Source organism: Anticarsia gemmatalis, chromosome 24 (assembly GCF_050436995.1).
Source record: "Anticarsia gemmatalis isolate Benzon Research Colony breed Stoneville strain chromosome 24, ilAntGemm2 primary, whole genome shotgun sequence".
In the NCBI taxonomy this organism is placed as follows: Eukaryota; Metazoa; Arthropoda; class Insecta; order Lepidoptera; family Erebidae; genus Anticarsia; species Anticarsia gemmatalis.
In genome coordinates this window covers 2,973,372-2,996,101 of record NC_134768.1, presented here as the reverse complement: position 1 = coordinate 2,996,101, position 22,730 = coordinate 2,973,372, and the positions used below count along the sequence as shown (strand labels likewise).

At 32.2% G+C, this 22,730-nt stretch overlaps 1 protein-coding gene across 1 annotated transcript in view; it reads left to right on the top strand.

Moving 5' to 3' along the window:
- Positions 1 to 225: 225 nt before the first annotated feature.
- Positions 226 to 22,730, top strand: part of osy (ABC transporter oskyddad) — a 79,751-nt gene continuing 57,246 nt past the window's right edge. Inside the window, exon 1 of the mRNA XM_076130511.1 lies at positions 226 to 361. The gene's annotated coding sequence lies outside the window, so the exon portion shown is untranslated. The remainder of the gene's footprint in view (positions 362 to 22,730) is intronic.

Sequence of the window (22,730 nt, the reverse complement as noted above, 5' to 3'; positions counted from 1 at the left end):
TATTGCCGACCCTAATACATGTGTAAGAAGCCTAAGATACAAACATTATGGAAAAACCGCGAAATATATAAATTAATAAGCAACCACTTGATTAAAACACAAAACAATCAATTTTGCACTCTATTTTTATAAACAAATGGTTGATTTTCGCATGCAGTTCTTCGAAGGTAAGCTACTAAGTAAGCCTGCGCAGGAGTTAACGATTTGTAATTTCAAGTTCAGTGTTAATCGAGCGACCGTTGGGAACGGACGCTTGTATCGTATTAAACGTGAATTTTATATAAATACGCCAGTGTTTGTGTTGTGTAGTGAAGTTTAATAAATATTATATGTTTAAATAATTGCCTGGGAATTTTGAAGTAAGTCGTTTTCTTTGTTTCGTGGGATTTTTTTAGTTTTGTTTACTGAGTTACAGACCTTCCACTGACCATCAGGTTTTTTTCTTCTTATGCTAATCTTGGCTTAATTATTTTGATCTAATCTGACTTTGAAGGATTAATATTATGTAAATTATTTATGATATATATCCGCTTTGTATGAAGAGAATTTGCGAAGTAGTTTTTGTTTTATATTTATAATCCTGTGAGAATTCTACGATTATTTTCAAAATATTTCTTAAGTTTCGATTGTTTCCATGAAAAAGGAAACCATTTAGAACTTTTTGACAACCCCTTCGCATTCCAAAGGTAGATCAAAAAGTATCAGCACAGGTTCTCGTGTAGAGCTTAAAGAACTATAGCGATTCAAAATACATAAGAAAAGTTCCCTGAACTTATTGAACATCCCCTGAAGTCTTGAGCAATTTAGGGATGATCAAGGACTTCTCAGAATTTATTGTCATCTTTATAGTTGAGTAGTATATTCGCTATTTAATAAAAAGTAGCAGATTAGCAACTTTGCCATAAGTGATGTTATTATAGCAATGGACTATAACCTCTCTTATTCTAAGAAAAAGAGCTATGATTGCCCGATTGTTCGGCCATTAATCGAAAAATCGCGTCGTTTACACAAATTGCTGGACATTAACTCACTGATATACCTTAATGATAATTGATCGATTTATATGCTGACGTCATATAAATATGGTACATAATTGGATGTTTTTGTTCCTTGTTTCATAAAAGAAAGGAAGGTATAGTATTCTTCCGGATTTAAAAGTCAAGTAATTATAATCTCGAAGTTTTGTCTTCCGTTGCATAATAATGTAGAGTTTACTGCCTTTGTGACGTCAGCAGTAGATACGCAAAGGATTTGAACCCGGATCAGACAAAAAAATATTTTTGAGTTTTTCTGTCAAGAAATTCTTGATAATGGCTCGGAGTTAAGAAGTTGAGATTGTAGTTCTCCGTACTTTGTTGAGCACGTAAAGCCATCAGTCCTGAGCCTGACCTCTTACTGGTTCTATCGGTTATCCATCCCACCGGGCTATGAGAGTGGTGTAATAGAGAGTGTACCTGTGTATTGTGCACACACTTGGACACTATAAACCAATGTAATAAATAAATGGAACTGAGCTGAATATCGGCGTAAATTATTATAGACTATAATATTTTGGAACTTTGTACTTCAATACAGTGATCAAAGGTTCTTCAAACATGTATTACCAATGACTCAAACTCAAGCTCAAAGCTCAAGTGCGCGTGTTAAGTGTTAAGGTCGCCACACAACGCATGCGTGTCTATATGTCGCGTTTTATCATTTTCGCACAGCAAAAATGTGGAAAACCTGTTTTTATATGTGTAATATATAGTATGTAATATGTAATATATAGTAATTAACGTGGTTATTAGTAGTCTATGTTTTGTCACCTTCAACCAAGTTAAACTGTGGTGGAATTCGGTGATTTAGTTAAACGCTAGAAATACTAGCTATGTGTATTAATGAGAGACTAAAGAATTAAAAAGTCAATATATCTTGCAGATAACTTATTTGTTTTCTAAGTTGTTAAAATAATTATATAAGTCGTGAAAATAACAAACAATATTATATAGCGCCACTATACCTGCATAAAATAATTATTAAAAGAAACACATTCGATTAATGAATGAATTTTTAAAAATGTAAGTACTTTTTGGTGTAGTGGCAAAGGAAATACATAATTTGTGAAAATATCAATCAGCTTCCTAGCTATTACGGTATATGAGATACAGCCTGGTGACAGACGGATAAACAGTCAGCGGGGGCTTAGTAATAGGGTTCTGTTTTTAGCTATTAGCTACGATAACAGCTAATATTTAAGAAATCAATCTCTCATTTTCACAACAAAATTACTAATCATATTTCTTCATTAGATACATATTATAATTAATACATTCTTGGTACATAAGTAAATGCGGTTTTCCTTCGAATAATTTCGGAAGTATATTTTAAACTAATATATGGAACATACTTACATATAATAATGTGTTATATCACTAAAAAACCTGTTCTTATGACTTTGAACATTAAAATTAGAATTCAAAGTCTACGACTCTACACAATTATTTTAAATATTATTTTTATTTACATTTAGGAGTAGTTATTTTCTAGTTTTGGTATGAAAAAAGCATGATACATAAAATGGTGTCTTAAGATCGAATTCATTTGTGTGAAGTGTACGAGAATCTTTTCTGAGTCTAGATACACCAAAGCCTATTTTTTTAACCCATTTTAGTCCCATTGCTGGGCAAGGGTCTTCTTCCGAACGAGGGAAAAAAGGTTATTAAAAATAATAATATTTTTGTTTATCAGCTTTCCGGCTATTAAACTATTAGCCCTGCTTAGTTTAGAACGAGTCAACCTTAAATTAATGTCACCAAAACAATATTTATTTAGCAACTAAATGATTCTTTAAGGTATCATACAGAATATCGTAGCCAACTGGTTAGTCTTTTTAAATAACAAATGTCTTTATTTTTAGTTTTTTGAACTTAGATTTTACCGATTTTCCAGCCAGGTTTTGACATTAAAGATGTTGAGAGAAATGAGCAAATGAAAATAACTAGCAAGAAACTCACGCCCACTCTTTTCAATCGTATTATTCAGTATTATTCCACAACTTTATTTAGAATTCAATATGACAAACTTTTGTTATTTGCTAGTAACTTTTTATTGACGTAATTCACAGGTTTTTGTAAGGCAATAAACTTTAACGATTTCATTGGCAAATCAAATTGTTAATTTTATTTTATTTAAATAGATTGCTTTAAAACTTATAGAAGATATGTAAAATACAAACAAGACAATAATATCATTTTTGATTTTATTGCTGCAATCACATTTATTGGTGTGTGAATTTTCGCATGAAGTGTAAAGTACCGAATATCGTTTTTAAATAAAACTAGCTATTTTTGATTCCAGAGAGTCAAATGGTAGAAAAATAAGTATGAAAACAAGCAGTTAACAGTTAACACACTTGGGTAAGCTGTTTACTGTATAAATTGAAAAACACATATAATATTTTTATTCCTTGTTTATTCTTAAGAAGGGTTGACGTCAGGCATTCGGCTGGTTGTAGAAATATTAGCCAGATCCCTTAACAGTGTATTTTTGAGAAAACATTATCTGCTGACCCCACTGAACGTGGGATTCTTGGAGGTATTCTGTGTGATATCTTAGACAACTGGTTAGTCTTTTTAAATAACAAAATTATTTATTTTTAGTTATTTGAACTTAAATTTTACCCATTTTCCAGCCAGGTTTTGACATTAAATATGTTGAGAGAAATGAGCAAATGAAAATAGCTAGTAAGAAACTCACGCCACTCTTTTCGATCGTATTATTCAGTATTATTCCACAACTTTATTTAGCATTCAATATGACAAGCTTTTGTTATTTGCTAGTAACTTTTTATTGACGTAATTCACAGGTTTTTGTAAGACAATAAACTTTAACGATTTCATTGGCAAATCAAATTGTTAATTTTGTTTTATAAAATAGATTGCTTTAGAACTTATAGAAGATATGTAAAATACAAACAAAACAATACCTATTATATTTTTTGTTTTTATTGCTCCAATCACTTTTATTGATGTGTGAATTTTAGCACGAAGTGTAAAGTACCGAATATCGTTTTTAAATAAAACTAGCTATTTTTGATTACAGAGTGTCAAATGGTAGAAAAATAAGCATGAAAAATATGATTCGTGGGATGCGCAAAATATGTTTATTTCTAAAAACGATGTTTACTACATTCTATAATGTATTAATATTGCCAATGCAAAACACATATAACCAATGTTCGTAAAATTTACCTTGCAAAAAGCTTTAAAACTGTGTTCAAGCATGGCCCTCCCATTTAAAAAAAAATGGGTATTCTTGCACAGTTTATATTATTATAGTTTAACAGTTAACACGCTTGGGTAAACTTTCGTTTCGTTTTCGTTTTTAAAAGACAACTCCCGCACTAAGAATTGCTCTTGTGTCGCGGGGACTTTTACAAACATACAAACAACGGACACAAAGCACAACCAGACCCGAAACAATTATTTGTGGATCGCACAAATAATTGCTCCGTGTGGGAATCGAACCCACGACCTCCCGTTGCAGTGGTATCGGCGTGGGGACCTAAACCACTGCGCCACGGAGGCAGTCAACTCAACTGTATGTATACTGCATAAATTGAAAAACACATATAATATTTTTATTTCTAGTTTATTCTCAAGAAGGGTTGACGTCAGGCATTCGGCTGGTTGTAAGAAATATTAGCCAGATCCCTTAACAGTGTATTTTTGAGAAAACATTATCTGCTGCCCCCACTTAACGTAGGATTAGGACAAGACAAAGAAGACTGTTCTAATTTAATAAAAAACAGTATAATATATAACCTAAATTTTAGTTATAAGGTTATTTCTATGGTACTTTACCAAACTCATGTATTATCATAATGTATATATGAAAATATTTAACCGCATTATAATGCTTTGTCTTACTTCATTAGATCTGTGCATGTTTCGCGTCACGAAAGCAAAGTACCTACCTACATATTTTGAATTATTATAAATCATGTATTTTATAAGAGTGTCTAGTGGGTAGGTATGTTATAATATGTTTACAACACGCTAGCGATGCAAACTATTTAATTTAAGTAGACTAAGTTCTCATTGTAAGTGAAACTGTAAAGTTTTTTATGAGAAATAAATTATTCTTTAAACCTTATAAAAAGCGCCATATAAATAACTAAACAGATGTAAATATTCACGGAAGAGTTTGACTCATAATATATCTTAGCATAATAATCTAACTACATAAACATTATGTGCTTTACTCTTGACACTGAAACTATAAAGTAAATAAGAGGTGTCAGTGCATTTTCCTGGTTAACCATTAACGGAATTGCACTGTCACTAGTCCTCGAGCAACTAGTTGAAAGGTGTCTGTGATTATTTTAGTTTTGAAGACATAATTATTGCAGTATATAGTTGATGTGATTACTACTCTGCTTCTTTTATGCCGAGGGGATCGCTTATTCTATTTTTTTTTTACTTTAGTCTAGGTCATCTTTTTGGCTCATTTCTTCTTTGTTTAATGAAGTCTTCACAAGAAAGGTAATAAGCATGGAAAAGTCTTTAAAAATTGATATAAAATTCTACTGATTTCACGCAATTCTATTTCCTAGTAAATCGAGAATGATCAGCTACTTGAACTATTTCAACCCTAGAGGGGCTAAAATGTAGTCGGCTGTAGTGTAACAATGGCGGCATCATTGCATTCCTGCATTCTATCCCTACATCTCTTGCGTTCTTTTTCATCTTCATCACAGCAGCACGTTTTAACATTCAGGCAACGGCTTAACGATCTTAACCTTGTCCCACGTTAAGTTAATTCAATAATACATTTTTTTCAAGCTATAGTTTGTTGCTATACTCACCCCCGGTTTCTGAGTATATTTAGCGGTAGTTTATCTATTCAATAGCGTTTCTTTTGTATGAGTTTTGACACAATTGAATACTTCTCCGAAGCACGGAGACGCCCAGTTCAAATACCACTATGCGGTCACCCATCTATGGAATGATCGCGCCAAAGTTTGCTTAACCTACAGATCGCTTACAAACCGGTGAGCGCAACTGGCTATGGGCGCCTCACAATTGAATAGATAAACTACCGCAAAATTAACCTCCGAAACCGGGGGTCAGTCACACAAACCTAAACGATTTAAAACGTCTTAAAACACGATTATTACATGCATGACCACTATAAAAGGTACATAGCAATCTTAACAATATGTACAATAGCATTTTTTACAAATCGTCACTTCTCTGTCAGTCCCTTGAGACAATAGCTTGGATTTATGTGTGTATTTATGTATTTACACCATTGTTCCAATGATTCATTGAATACAATGAGATGCAGCATTGCGAAATTGGAAGGGATTGTTACAATACCCTATCACGAGAATATCACGTGACTTTTGAAGTTTAACATCATGACCGAGTAAAGGTGTTTTTAAGGTCAGTTTCATGGCTTTTGGATAAGTCTTGGATAACCAATCTATACTAATATTATAAAGCTGAAGAGTTTGTATGTTTGATTGTTTGAACGCGCTAATCTCAGAAACTACTGGTCCGATTTGAAAAATTATTTCAGTGTTAGATAGTCCATTTATAAGGCTATAGGCTATATATCATCACGCTACGACCATTAGGAGCAGAGTAGCAATGAAAAATGTTACAAAAACGGGGAAAATTTTGACCCATTTTCTCTTATGTGACGCAAGCGAAGTTGCCCGGGTCAGCTATATGATAGATAAAGAGACGGTATGAAGACTAGTGTTAATATTTCATCGGCTCACCGTTAAGAGCAGTGATAGCCGAGTGGTTTAAGTTGCACCTCCCTTGCAAGTGGTTGAGGATTCGTACCCCAGGCAACACACCAATGACTTTACCAAGTTAAGTGTGTATTAGAATTAATTATCACTTGTTCCAACGGTGAAGGAAAACATCGTGATGCAACCTTGCATGCCTGAGAGTTCCTTAGAATAGTTCTTAAGGGTCCCCAACCCGCTCTTGGCCAACGTGGTGGACTCAATATTTAAAAAATATGTTTAAGGATAATTATTCTTGTTCATTTTCACAAAAAAATATAACAAATTAGCTTACACGTGTAGTCGTTTGTCACTGACACGTGAAAAAAAATAATGACGTTTAATTAAAGGATGCTCATAATAGATACAGCTTTTTTGGCGATCGTTTCTCATAGTTACGACCAATTAAAATGTTTTATGCAATTTTTGTAGTTTCCTTTATAATTACTTCTTTTGTTTTGAAGTTACAAGTTTATTTTGTTGCAGTTAAAAACATTTTTTATTACATTTGAATCGGGAAAATCATTGTTTTCGTTTGCATTGTTAATTAAAGTTAATTATGATTGTAATTAGTATTTGATACACATATTTTAATGAAATTATTGTAGAGAATGTGTATGTGATACAATGCAAAGATAGTTATTGTATACTTACATCCTAATTAGAAATATTTCTGTGTAACTTACGAATAAGATCTGTTGCAGATCCTTTTGTTTTTTTATAGTTAATCTTTTTTAGAATCTATTCTGTTGTTTCTGAGATTATTTCCAAAGAAAACAAATATAAATTCTAACCTTACTTGACATCTGAATATTACCACTTTTGAGATTAAGCAACAAGACTTTAATTTGATTATCATGTAGAAATATGTAGGTATTTAATAACATTCTCTAGAAAAAGGAAAACTACAGGTCAACGTCCAATCATTGACAAAAAGAAGACAATTACAAAAAAACTTAATCTTCTAACATAAATAAATATCCACATTACAAAATAAATTTTCTTCAACCATGATTTCGAGGATAGACAGTGTTTCGTCCCACGACGGCTTCGTCCCGATGGGACGAAACACAAAAATTTAAAAATATCTTTAATTTCGTCCAGTGTTTCGTCCCATTGATTTAATATGTATTATTACAACTTCTGCTTAGTAGTACTTAGGATTAGGACAATTTCCTCTGTTGGGGGTTCAACATGACTGTTATCCACGTAAAGTTTGAGGGCTATGAAACTATATTAAGTATATCAAGGCACTGAGCATGCAAGGTTTTAAGACAATGATTTTCTTCACCGTTAGAACAAGTGATAATTATTTCTAATACACACATAACTTCGAAAAGTCATCGGTGTGTTGCCTCGGATTCGAACCTGCAACCACTTGCGTGGGAGGTGCCAACTTAAACAACTCAGCTATCACTGCTAACAATACACACGTAACTTCGAGAAATAATGGTGTTGCCCTGAGTTTAAACCATAATTGCGAGGGTGGCGAATGTTTTTTACCATTCAGCTGTTTTGTATGCTTTGTTACAAATAAAATTAGCACCCGAAATAAACAAAGGGAATTGCGCAAGACTAATTAGATTGTATTACAAGTCTCTACATAGCGTGATGGTCTGTGTGCATCCGTTAACAAAGATATAATGATAAATTACTGTTGCAATATGCATTACAATGATACCGAAGTTAGATTAGTTGTTATTTATCTATATAAGTATGTATTTAGAAGTACATAAGTATATTTATCAGTTATCTGGTTACTTTAACTATGATATTTATGGATTATTTTAATTTTTGAAGACTAGTTTCGAGAAGATAGTCTACAGTGTAAATCACTTATTTAATTATTATGAACACTGCTGGTACTGTCACAATTTATGAATATATTGTCTTTTCATAACTATGTCTTATTTTGGAGGCAATGTTGATTTTTATAATAAAAGATTACGATGACATTTATATGTTAAGATTTTTTTGTCAGAAATCTACTTTGGGAAGGAATGTAACGAGAAAGGGCAGAAGATGGGACATAATTTGAAGTAATAGAATAAATAAGCTAGGCAATATAGAGGTACTGTTAATTCAATGCTAAAATTCCGATGATATAATAGTCTGGTTTATTTAATTACTGTTAATTACTTTACCGATTTACCTAAATATGAGACGGACATACTAATTGATTTATTCTTTACTACCTACTTTTGTTAAAAAATATTTTTTTTTTATTCTTGCTCACTATCTTTGTATTTATATAAATAATAATCTTAGATACACAAAAACTTGATGTTTTATACTATTTTACAGTACTTATTTGACCAACTTGAACGAGTATCCTTCTTAATGTACTGCCAATATTGTTCTTACGGAGCCCGGTAGAGGCGCTAAGCAGGTTTTCATGTAAAATTTCTCGATAGCTAGCCATTTGTCGATAGTCGATAGTACTTAGTAAAGAATCGAGCTACCTATGCATAGATTTAATTAAAATGTATAGACTTAAATAACCTGTCTGCAATCTATTTACTTGTAAATCAAACAAAACTAAGACAGCAATGTCATTGTGACGTCCCAAAAATATTAGAATTATTATAAACCTATCATCATTTGTTTTTTGCTTATTACATTTTTAAAACAATTTGTTGTTATTTTGGTCACATTATACAATTTCAGACACGACATGCTATTTAAAAATAAATGACAAATTATGTATTTGAAGATTTAAAAAAAGCAATGATGAAGAACATTCCGGGTAGTGTTGATTGCTTACGCCATTTTCAGAATAATTTTATTTTTTAACTGTATGTTATCTGTCCTTCCTCTCCTTCTCCTGTCCTCCTCTTCTCTACGGTCAGTAGTCTCGAGTTTAGAGTTTGACATTTAAAACGTTCTTTAAAAGTAGTTCCTATGGCGCTCGCTAGAGGCGCTGATTAGATTTTCAGACAAATTTCTCGATAGCTAGCCGGTTGTCGATAGTCGATAGTGGTAGAAAATCGCGCCACAGTACTACAGACAATTTTTTGAGTCGGTGATGTTTGGTACTCTTTACACATAAATACGATAGATTTTCTCACTTAGGCTACTGACTTGCATATGAATCAATCCATGATTGTAACAAACATCATACTACTGAACCATGTTTATTTAAATCTTTATTTAATAAGGTGAACCATGTTTTATAGAAACGCGCTTTGAATGCATAGGTTCTGCGCCGGCTTTTCCCAAACATTATGACTTTTAGTGAATGCTAGAGTTGTGACGTCACAGAACAAAAATCTTGTTACATAATATTATAATGCAACGGGTCTTATACGCGATTGAAAATTTTAAAGGTTAGGATACCTTATTTGCTGCCCGACGTTTCGATCGAATTATTTATAACACTAGCTGACCCGCGCAACTTCGCTTGCGTCACATAAGAGAGAATGGGTCAAAATTTCCCCGTTATTGTAACTTTTTTTACTGCTGCTCTGCTCCTATTGGTCGTAGCGTGATGATATATAGCCTATAGTCTTCCTCGATAAATGGGCTATCTAACACTGAATTAAGAAAATAATTTTTCAAATCGGACCAGTAGTTCCTGAGATTAGCGCGTTCAAACAAACAAACAAACAAACAAACAAACAAACTCTTCAGCTTTATAATATTAGTATAGATTATGTGTACAAGTCGCGAGAGTTTAAAAACGTTAAAAATCTTGTTACTATATGTCGAGACAAAAACTACGCAACATACAACATCCTTTTCCGCCATCCGCATACATACATACATAACTACTTAAATATCCTTTCCAAGGACGACCAATATAACCTTAAAATAACAAAATATTTGTTCGCCACTTCCTACGAAACCTTCGATTGTCTGTTGACTTTCGTTGCGGAATGCTGTGACGTCATATACTACAACAACTTAGTAGAGAGTGTAGAGACCTTTAGCGTGCACTATTTATCAAGATTATAATTAACAATTCAGTGTATTTTCCAAATATCTAACAAGTCACCGTCAGCTACATACAGGTTGTATGCCTACTATGTTTGTTCATCTGAATTTTCTTTACAATTTCAATGTTTAATAACTGTTAAGTATACGTCTAAACTGCATTTTGAAATTAAAGTAAGTTTAAAAGATTCGAATTTGTGCCAAATGAAGCTTGGAAATAAATTAAATTATGGTAGGAATCGATGGAAATTTTGTGCTAAATTTCGTTTGAGTTGAAGACCTACTATAGGTCTCCTGCGGGTCGCTGAGGTTCTAAATTCTGAATTAAGTGTACCTCCGCAAGCTAAACCTTGCATGCAAGGTTTCCTGTATTAAGTTGCTTGACTAAAGTTGCCACATGTCCGTTTCTGATTTAACTATGCCTCCGTCACCTGCAAATCTTGCATAAAAGGCTCGGTACTAAGTTGTTGGACTACAGTTGCCTCACGTCCGTGCTAATATGGCCGTCACATGCGCCGGCGCAGAAGTATGCTTCATGCTCTGTTTAAAACATGTACACATGTTTGTTTATTGTTTTATTGGCTTGTTACAGTCTGTAATGTAAATAAGATGGAGGTTTTATTCTTATAGACGGCTGTAAATAGATACTGTAATATAATTATCAAAGGAATATGCAAACGTAGTATTTGTTTCGTGTGGAACATTTCTTGAAAAAGAAACAACTCATGCCATCATTATTTTGGATAGTTAACCGTATTGGTAGAAAACTTGGAAATTAGTAAGTATCGTACCAAGTGGCGTAAAAAAGGGTGCGATATTGTGTATGTATGTTTATATAGTCAAATATCTGTCTACACCGTCGAGTAATGGAAGATGTCATATATAGCACGCTTATTTTCTCACTATTCTATGGCTACTTAAATTGTATTGATTTGTATAAATTTTTTATTACGCAACTTACATGAAAATAATTGCCTCCCGATATTATATTGCGATATTGCTCTGACGCACATCATAATTTTAGAAGCTTCTGATCGCTTTTTTAGTTCATGACGTATTTTAGTATGTAATTATTATTGCATATGTGTTGTCACGTGTTTGAACTGGTATTATAAATTGAGGATTAAGAAATTAATACTGCTAAGCCATTTTTTGTATCGTCTTGTCGATTAAAATATAAATGTTGGATATAACAGGTTTATCTTTGATGTAATTGGATTGTAATCGTGCAAAATTAATCTAGAACTGGTTTTATATGAAGTTATTATGCTGCATTATTTATTAATTTTTAAAATCGTTGTGATTTGTGGCCAAAGGCCTAAACGGAGAAGGTGGAACGACTTGGACGCGTTCATGAATGGTTGGCCCGACGCAGCCAGCAAGCAACTAAGGGGGCTAGAAGTCTAGGGTAAAGGCCTTTTCTCAGCAGTGGGATACAGAAAAAGGCTAGATAAAAAAATAAAATCTCATCCTACTAAATGGTGAGGTACAATGATAGTTCTCGTAACTGGCGCATTGAAAGAAGAAAGGAAAGCTTGCAGGGATTTCGCGTCCTTTGCTCTACCTGCCCCTATGGGAAAAGGGTGTGATTTTATATATGTTTGTAAGGAAACTATCTGTTTTGTAAATACTGTTTTGAAGCGATGTGAGCAAATAATATTTTATTGACAGTACGTCTAGAAAATATTTATTTTTACAAAATATCAATATAAATTAATTAGTTTTAAAATAAACACACTAATATCTATATACAGGGGAATTACATAACCTTCTTTTTATGTGTTTAAAATAACCCGATCAACAAGTGAACCCTGATCAAAAAACCCATCACTTTTGAACGACATGTTCTGATCAAACCAGTTCAAGAACCTAAGGTTTGACGTCATTACTAACCAGTTCAGAAGATAAGTTCTTATTTAAAATTATTACAGACTGGCTGGAAATTTTAAGTGTTTTTTGCAACCCTTGTTTTGTTTTTTTCGTTTTTAAATACCTTTATAGTTTTTGAAATAAAAGCATGTTTCCTTTCGGTGAATTAAGATATTATTTTTTTTTTCTACCCTGTATATATCCGAAAGTTGAAGCAGAAGTTGATGCAGTAATCCTATTCATCGTCATTTACCAATAATGTTAGTCTCATGTTTCGACGAGCTCATTGCCATATACTGGGCCACGATTAAAAACTCCAGAATATTATTATATTCTAACAAAAATTAAAAAGACTCAGAAGCAATTTTCTGGACTTGGGAATCAAACTCTCGTAATTAGCAGTCTTATATACTATCATTTAGACCACAGAGGCAGCAATATTTTGCTATAAGAATGTGTATAACTGTCTAGCGACAAACTTAACGCCCGGCAACAATTTTGCAATTCCATCGCACAATTAAATATGCTCTGAAGTGTAAAAAGAAATAAAAGCTATTACTTATATAATTATGCTATTGTTCTTAACGATTGTTCTGTAATTGTAATATTTTTTCAAGACTGCAAACATCTTTAAGGAAAGTAGAAAAAATATTGAAGGAAAGTAATTATTATCAGCTGTGACAAGGACTTACATTTTATATTATAGAAACGACGATTTAAAGCAAGTTGGAGTAAAATATAGTAGTTTGTTATAATAGTATTTCTCACATGAACCAACGGTGAAGGAAAGTATCTTATTGAAACCTTGCAAGCCTAAAAATTGTTAAACGCATTTCTTGAGGGCATGCAAACTCCCCAACCTGCAATTGGCCAGCGTGGTGGACTCAAGGCCTAACCCCTCCCTTGCTCTAAAAGAGACTAGTAGTAGGACTGTAAAATGTTATTATGGTTGAAGCTTATTCACATTTTTTATTATTTACAATGCATAAAATATTTCTGTAAATAAATTACTTGTATGCAAATCAAGTTTAACAAATGTCTCTCTCTTTTTCTGTTTTATTTGACAGGGCAATATTGTTTAAGATTACAATGATTCTAGACTTTTAAAAGCAAAAGTATTTAAAGAAACAACTCTATGTAACTTACGTTAGCATTTATCTTACTATAAATACATAGAAACAAGAATTTTCCCTGTTTACTATATTATTTTTAACTTCTTATACAAAGATGTATGAAGGCGGACTTAATACCAAAGGCATTTTCTGCCAGTCTACCTTGGGAGAGACTTTACCTCAAACAGAATTGTACACTTATAAAAAAGAAACAACTAAAAATCTTGTTAATTTTACATTAATGATGACACATTCCAAACCTAAGAAAAATGTCTATCAACGAAATGTCTATCGTACAAAGTTCAATATAAAAAAAACCGGAACATGATATTGAAAAGATAGTTCATTCCTAACCGGAATTTTAACGTCCAAACTCTTTGGCAAGAAAAATATCTAACCAAATCTTTTCAAGGCCATCTAGTTAATAAACTAATAAATAACATAAATCAAATGTCATGATTAATTTGAAGTACGTAATTATTTTTTGTCTTTGGTACAGAAGGGTAAGTTTTTGCTTGTAAAACTAAGTAATTTTTTTCTCATTGTTTTTTTCCTTGATTAATCGCGTAGGCAGGAGTTATTTATTTTGTAAAGTATTGATTAGCATTATATTTCGATATTTTTTTTTATTAATCTTTGACTTTATTAATGAGTGTCAAAGTCCAAAGAAGACTTGTAGATTAATGGTTGACAAGCTTAGAGATATTTTTTAAGTTTTTCCTTATTATGATTTAAATTTAGAATATATATTATAAATTTAGAAAATAGTAAGTAGGCGTGATCACCAAAATAATTTATAAACGGCCGCCATTTAATTTTTATTGTCCTGTATGACAGTTATGTATTGTACATTAATTTTTCAGACATTTTTAATACTTCCATGAAAAGCTCGGCCGTTTTTCTTTTCTGGTTTTGCCATCAACGAAATATTTTACTATAACTGCAATGTCTTTGTCACGTATTTTAAAAGCAAAATAATGGCCGAATCAGTTTTAAAGTTCACTTATTAAGTAATACATAATTTATGTGATAAGTCTATACAGTTTTTCTTTTGCTTATTCATTTTGAAGATTTGATTTTCAGGAAGGCTTTAGGAAACAGTATTTCAGTATTTCATAATATTTTGAAAATATACATTTCACTCTACAATATACATATTCTTAATACAATCGTAAGAGTATAAAAAGCCCAACTAAAATAATAATTATTATTAATAACGAGTGAATCATTTCCTTGGTTGTCAATGGTTGTAATTAGTAGCGGCATTGACTCTTTGTTGCCTTGATCAAAGGGCTTAAGGCCATCTCGAGGGGAGGACAAGGACTTTCTTTCTATTATAAGAGGTGTTTTGGTCGGGGATAGTACTGTTGACAGTAGGGAGAGTTGAAAAGGATTTTCAAAATTAGTTTTAGAAGTTTCTTGCTTTATAGAAGTAAGGATTACTTGAAAATAACACGTATTTTTTAAAAGTCATACATTATGATGGCAAGCTCATAAGATTAAGTACCCAACCCGCACTTGGCCAGCGTGGTGAACTCAAAGCCTAACCCTTTCCCCTCGTTTGGGATAAGACCCTTGCCCTGCAGTAGGACAGTAATGGATTAAAAAAAAAACATTATAATGCCATGAATACACACCTATACATAATCCTAATTCTTCAAAATTATTTCAAACAAAAAAATATCGAATTGACCCAGTACCTATAAAGTTACGAAAAATGTAAAAAAGTCAAAAGAATGAGTAACTTCTACTTTTTAAAGACGTTTAAAAACCCACTAGTCTCCTACATTTCTAGTATTTAAACAGCAATTAGCTATTAATCGTCACTTACTCGTTAATTATGACCAAGGACTGACAGCCAGACAATAGGATATGTTCACATGGAAAAAACATTACTTGTACTGCAATGTCGGAAAAACCTTCGTATAAACGTTTATTTGTGTTTATTTTGGACTTTACTAAGGTAAACTAAGTAATGCTGAATAGGTGCTGGAGTGTGGGCGGAAATGTGCTAGAGTAAGTCATATAATTATACTTATTTGACGTCAACTTAGATTCTTTGACAACGGCCAGTGCCACCTGCGCTGAATCTTCAGGCATTCTAGTGTAAAATTTGTGTTCGCGTAAGTTCCCGTATTCTAGTTTATAATAAACATGAAACGCGGAAGTTTAAAAGGTATGATTGCAATCAATTTAGCTTCTTTTTCTCGGTCTTATCCCACGTACCGTAAGGTCAACACAACATAATAAATATTGTCTTCTCAAAAATATCCTGCAAAAGGGATTTGGCTAATGATTTTACAACCGGCCGTCTGCCTACCGTCACACCTCCTTGGGAATGCCGTGACGTCATGCTGATTAGCCATATTGACGTCACGGCATTTTTTAAACGGCCTTTAAAAAAAGAAAATTAATTTGCATGTTATTTAATGACTTCGCAAGGGTCCATTTTGATTCAAGATTATTGGCTTGTAGAAAACTGTCTTCATTGCCCCAGCAGTGAGTTATAAAAATAGTTATACAAATTTTCGTTTTCAATTATTTTTTTTGATGTTTTCTTACTTTATAGAAAAAAATTGTTTCAACCAAAGTCAGAACGAAGTTTATCTGAATATTATTTACGTTTTAAAAAATACTAACTAAACGAGTAAAAATACAAGTTTATTAATGTCCTTATTATATCATCATAACTAGTTTGACAAAAATCTTTGAACTCTCTAAGCCTATAACAATTTAAATATTTAGTATCAATAATAAGAACTAGTCAGTAATTCTATACATAGATGCCGTTGCTCATTCTATTCTGAGGAAACTAGTTTGTAATGGAATGTTTAAATGACAGGTTTTGATATTATGATAGCACATCATTAAGGCTTCAGTTAGATAGTAGAATAATAAAAGTTGATATTTATCATAGTTTATGTCAAAAATATAACTGCTTTGACCCTAGACAGTAGAATATATCTAATTTCTGTGGTCTGATTCGTAGTGTATAGGATTGACCATTACGAGGTAATCGGTTCGATTTCCGAGTCGACCAAAGGATTGAGTTATTCTAATGTGCGTAGTAAATTTAAAAAAGTAGCTTTAAGTCTGGTTAAGTATTTGGTAATAGACTAGCTCTCCACTATATAGGACTAGCCTTTAATACGTTTGTCTACACCTTAAAAATGATCATAAATATAATAAAACGCATTTCTCTAAGTACCTAAGAACAGGTTTTAACAAAACTAATAAAAATGTTATTAATTTTTCTCATTTTTAACTGGCTGTTTCCCAAAGTCTTGAAGTCATTAGCCAAATAAAACTAATCTGAACTTATTTTTAATTTAAAATGAGCGTCATTGTGCGTCAATGATATTCGTTGTTTTAGTCTAGTTATAATGGCTTGTTATACTTCAACAAAGTCGAAGTTTATACATATTTCGAATTGCATTAACATAAAAATTTTAAAGAAAAAGTAACATTGCTTTTGGATATACACTTTTAACATTCTTAATTTTTGTTAGCTCAGTCATAATTATACCCTACCCATTATCATCTATACTAATATTGTAAAGCTAAAGAGTTTGTTTGTTTGTTTGTTTGTTTGAACGCGCTAATCTCAGGAACTAGATAGAACTCCGATTTGAAAAATTCTTTCAGTGATAGATAGTCTATTTATCAAGGAATGTTATAGGCTATATATCATTACGCTACGACCAACAGGAGCAGAGTACCAGTCAAAAATGTTACAAAAAGAACAAATCTACCCATTTTCTATTATGTGACGCAAGCGAAGTTGCGCGGGTCAGCTAGTAACTTATAAAGTTAAGATTTACTTATGAATAAGTGCCAGGTAGCTTATCAGACAGACAAAGTACCAAAGTAATAATAACATATGCACAAAACTGTAATTTCCTAGGTATTTCCCACAAACGTAAAACTTCAGTTTTTTTTACACGTGGAAGTTTTTTCAGCGAACTATGATTGACATAGTAAATATATACTGAAGGCTTACAATGTGTGATTTTATGATAATACCTACTTATTTGTAGAAGCCTTAAACATGTTTGTTATGTTGTTTCCTTGTTACACGATGATGAGGCTGAAATAAGGCTTCAACTGTAAGTTTTCGGTTTACTCTGAGGCATATCTTGTGTTTGAATACAACAATGAGCCCAGCGAAGAAAAATTTTTCTAAAACAGTACCTACCTATTTTATTGTGATTATATAAGAAATGTTTTGACAGATCTTTAAATGAAGATTTATCATTTTTTTTTGAGAAATCTGCTAAAATGTGGGGTGCTATCACGTATCTCAGTTGACGACTCTATGAAAGCCATTTTGCTGTACATTGTTTTTCTCCTTAGATTGTAGTGATTAACACTTTACGCCAAAGTAGCAATGTACTGTATAGTGAACATCAATTTGACGTACACTACGAGTAGTTGTCAACGTAAATATGTGATCCCGTGATCGCACCCCAAAGTTTACCAAAATCGATTTAACAGTTTAGCTATAAAAGTGTTACAGACTGACAGACTTTTGCATTTATAAGTTATACTACTAAGATTTTGTAGGCACGGGTTTGTAAAAAGCCAACTTCAAACAAAATTGTATCCTATTAAGTTTACAAAGTAGATCGTACAATGTACACAAGAAGTGCTTTAAATATTTAATAGCTGAGCAGAGTCTTCGCATAAAAGTGTCATGTATTTTATGACTTCAAGCAAAATTGATGTTTAATAAGTAATACGATTTTTTCTAACGTTATAAATATCTTAACAAGATAATACTTTATTACCGGCGGATTTGAGTTTCTTTTGTATGAGACTGAGTTGTTAATTTTTGACTGCCTCCGTAGCGCAGAGGTTTAGGTCGCCACGCTCCCGATACCATTGCGTTGAGAGGTCGAGAATTTGATTACTACACGTAACAATTTATTTGTGCGATCCACAAAAATTGTTGCGGGTCTGGTTGTACTTTATGTCCGTTGTTTGTATGTTTGTAAAAGTCCCCGCGACACAAGAGCCACGCTTAGTGCGATTCTTTACGATTTGATTTCGGCAATAGTCTCGCCCCCTAATACATGGGACATTATAAATGTTGAATCATGTGTGCATTGCATTGACTTCGGTCTACACCTTCAAGTATAATTAAAAGGCGTGATGATATCTACACTTTAAAAGAAAATGACAAAGGTATATAACGCAGTTCATTAAATCTTAATTTTATATTCTAGTTAAAGTTTTCAACATAAAAGAAAAGTTTTTTATAAAATTACGTATAATATCGGGTGTATGAAAGCCTAATGAGGCTCTATTCATACCCCACATCCCTCTTACCAAGTTATTAGCAAAACTTCATCCATTGATTCATATTTAATTTATTAAAATTCGTTTGAAACACTAACTAACGTAAATTTTTAAACGACAAATTTGAAGTTTTCATAAATGTACTCCATTTTTTTTATTTAATGACTTATTATTTTTTTATCGTAAGGGTAATGGTCAACATAGTATCTAAGTCGTTCAAGCCATCGTATAGTTAATGGTCAACTTAGTGTCAAAGTTGTTCAAGCCGCCCAAACTCCGTTGACATGTCTTATCAATTGTTATCATCTATAACAACAACTGGGTCCGAATATTACCCTCCAAAACATAGCTCGCGGAATTAGACTAGCTTCTAGATAATACTTAGTTAAAAAAAACTGCTTCGTAAAACATCCAAGTTTCCTTTCACAAGAAAATAAACACAATTTTCATAAAATTACATCAAACTTAGAAACTTTGGTATTTCTTAGAACTTGTATAAAGAATAATACGTTCACTGGTATTGATAAATTATTCGTAATATTGATTATTGAAAGAAACTGAGATATTTACTTTGATTGTACAAGGACAAGTTATTTCAGGATTACACGTGTATTCACTGTTTAGTCTTCGGAATCGCAAGGGAATATGAATCTGAAAAGAAACCAAATTGTATTACTACTGGGCAAGTATTTTAGAGCGGAATGAAAAAAGGGTTGGTCCATGAGTCCACTGTAAAGTAGACTCATGACCCCAATCTTGTTCTTGGTCATTCTAGTGACCAAGAACTTGGTGACTATAGTGAATTAAGTGACCCAATACTGGTTAAGGACGTTGAAATCTTCTACCACCTGTTTTAAATAACTCTTAGAAGTATGCCTCCTTTACAATACTTGCCCAAAATCAGTTAGACTATTTAGAATCGGGTCCGTAATGTTATGTTACGCTTACTTAGAAATTAATGGATAGATTTAATACTGAATGTTTAGGTCCAGTTTGCGATGTATGTACAAATATTATTGTATTGTTGGTTCCAATGATAACCGGAACTTTTCAAAGAATTAAAAAAAAAACATAAGAATCAAAATTTTGGATATGAAGTATTTTTCTTGCTTTTCCTGGTAAATGTAGAGGAAAAACGTTTAGTTTGGCACACACATATTAACTTCTCTATTACATAACGTAATATAAACCTTCACACATAGATATCCGGATAATTTTGCAAGTGTTATGTGTAGTCATAGAGCGTAACATTTTAATACCTTTGTGTAGCAATATTTGTTATTCGCAGTGACTTAATACCTAATTAAAAACTGTAATACGAATTTAGTTCCTACTTTAGTTAAGAATAAAAAACGTGTTTGTTACTGAAAGGCACTGAAGGAGGAAAAGTAGTGAATTTACAACGACTGAAATTGAAAGTATTAACACCATAATATTAAGAGTCACTGAATGACTTAATAAGAACTTACTGAAAATAAAATTACTGAAGTGGTAGTACGTTATTATTGAAAAAGTACATTCTATGTCTTGACAAAACGCATGAGCCAATTTGGATAAGATTTAGCAGGTTGATAGAACATATTACTGGAGAGTTAAAATCTGTATTTAACAAGAAAAAAAGACCAAAATAAAGAGACGCTCAAAATGGCTGGTATATTACAAAAATGTTCAAACAAATTTTATAAGTAAGTATTATGAAAAACAAAGTATCCAAAATAACTAAAGTTATATTTCGGAAAAAGAAATAAAACCAAAATAAGATAAAGTTTAACACGTCCATTTTATCTGCACTACCTCCAAACATTTTTGGTTCGTTGACCTAAAGGAGACTAACTGAGTTTAGTTTTTGTCTGTGCTTTAACTGTAATAAAAGTTTTTATATTGGTTTAAATTGCGTTAGTCATTGTATTTAATAGTTTATTGTACAGATTTGAGCACTAACCCTGGTAGGATATTGAAACTGTAGACTATAATTATTTGTAAGTAAGTATATTTTGCTTCAATATCTACTAAAAACTTACTGAATTTGAAATTATTGAGGTTTGGTCGCGAATACTTATCTTTGAATCAAGGATTCGTGGGAATCAAACCCACGACTGTATTATTAGGGGTCCAATCCGTCCTCATTACTTATAAATACACGTTATATTTGTCTTTTACGGTTCCAAAATTCTCTTACGCGAGTCGAACCTAGCTCCCATTTGGAGTGAAAATTCCATTTTAACCATTGCGCCGCGCATTTACTCATTCAGATATCGATTAATAAACGATGGTTTTGTTGAATGTTGAAAATTTTCAAGTATTTTCATATTTTAAAATATCTTTAAATTTAAATTGAATTTAATATATTATTATGAGCATCAACAAAACGAAGGTTACAAATCAATAAACAAATCCATTAATAAAGTTTCTGTTGACAATGAACAAAAATATCGGAAATTTTGTATGGACTTTGTACACCGTTCAGGGTTTTACATAAATATAGTTTGTAGACTTCTGACTCATCATCATAAAAACATGTGAAGAATTGTATTCTTGGAAAATAGTAATTTGAAGTTTCGGTGGATATTGAATTAAATTAAATACCAACTTAGGTAGTTTGTATAAAACCTTTTAACAACATTACTTGCATACGATTTGTCGCAAGGTCTCGGGTTCTATTCCGCTATTGTTTTTTTCTAATCTATATCAGCATATTTCTCAATAGTAGTACGGGCTTTAATAACTTGCCCTTGGCATGGCTATAGGCTAGTGTCTTTATACATGGGACTATTATTTTTATTTAAAAACTTAGGTGTTACGTACATTTCTACTTACACCTTCGAATTTAAAAGGTGTGATGTACCTCTTTGTCTAAACGATCTTGTAAACTTCACAATTGCAAGCTAAAAACAATCACACATTATATAACGTAATTCTATTTACTTATACCTATTACAATGTCAACGAACCACAGGTCAAATTGACACTATCGAACATTAATATTTTATGCAAATTTTACTTTTTTACTTAGGAATTCTGTTGAAATTAAGTCGTATTTGCTTTGCATTAGAAGGGCAAATGGGTATTTGTTTTAATTGTTTGTTTAGTGAATCAGTAGTAGACTTTAATTAATGTAAAGTTGTAGGAATGTCAAGTCTTTATACAAGTTTATTTATGATAAAATAAGTTCTCTCTTTTTACACCTAGAAGGTATAGATGTGGATGTATTAGGTTGGGGAAAAAGTCTTTTCGCATTATAGTAAGTATGAACTTGTAATAAAATCTTTGCTCTACACAAAAAAGCTCGATATTTGGGTATCTCACGAGCTCACTGAAAGAAACCTAATGAACCGTGTACTCATTTATGATTCTTGAAGCCAAAGAGATTTTATTATAAGTTCATACATACTATAATGCGAAAAGACTTTTTCCCCGACCTAATATTACACCTTTTTCCCCTGTCTTTTAGTCTTATATCATTAAGGTTTCCATTTGTCACATACAGGAACGTTATACAATTCTGGGTCACTAGTGAGAATAGGTCATAGTAACAACCTAAGAACGCTTTTACTGAACGCAAAGAATTGAACTACGTCATTGGCAAGTGCATACCCTGGTTTTATTTGTAAATATTACCACTTTATTCATGTCTATTTTCTTTTGTTCACAGGGTTGGTGTGTTTTGAGATCTATCATCTTCACAATCAAACAAAAAATAAGGCTGTAAGTCATTTTAGAGTATTATTGTCATTGGG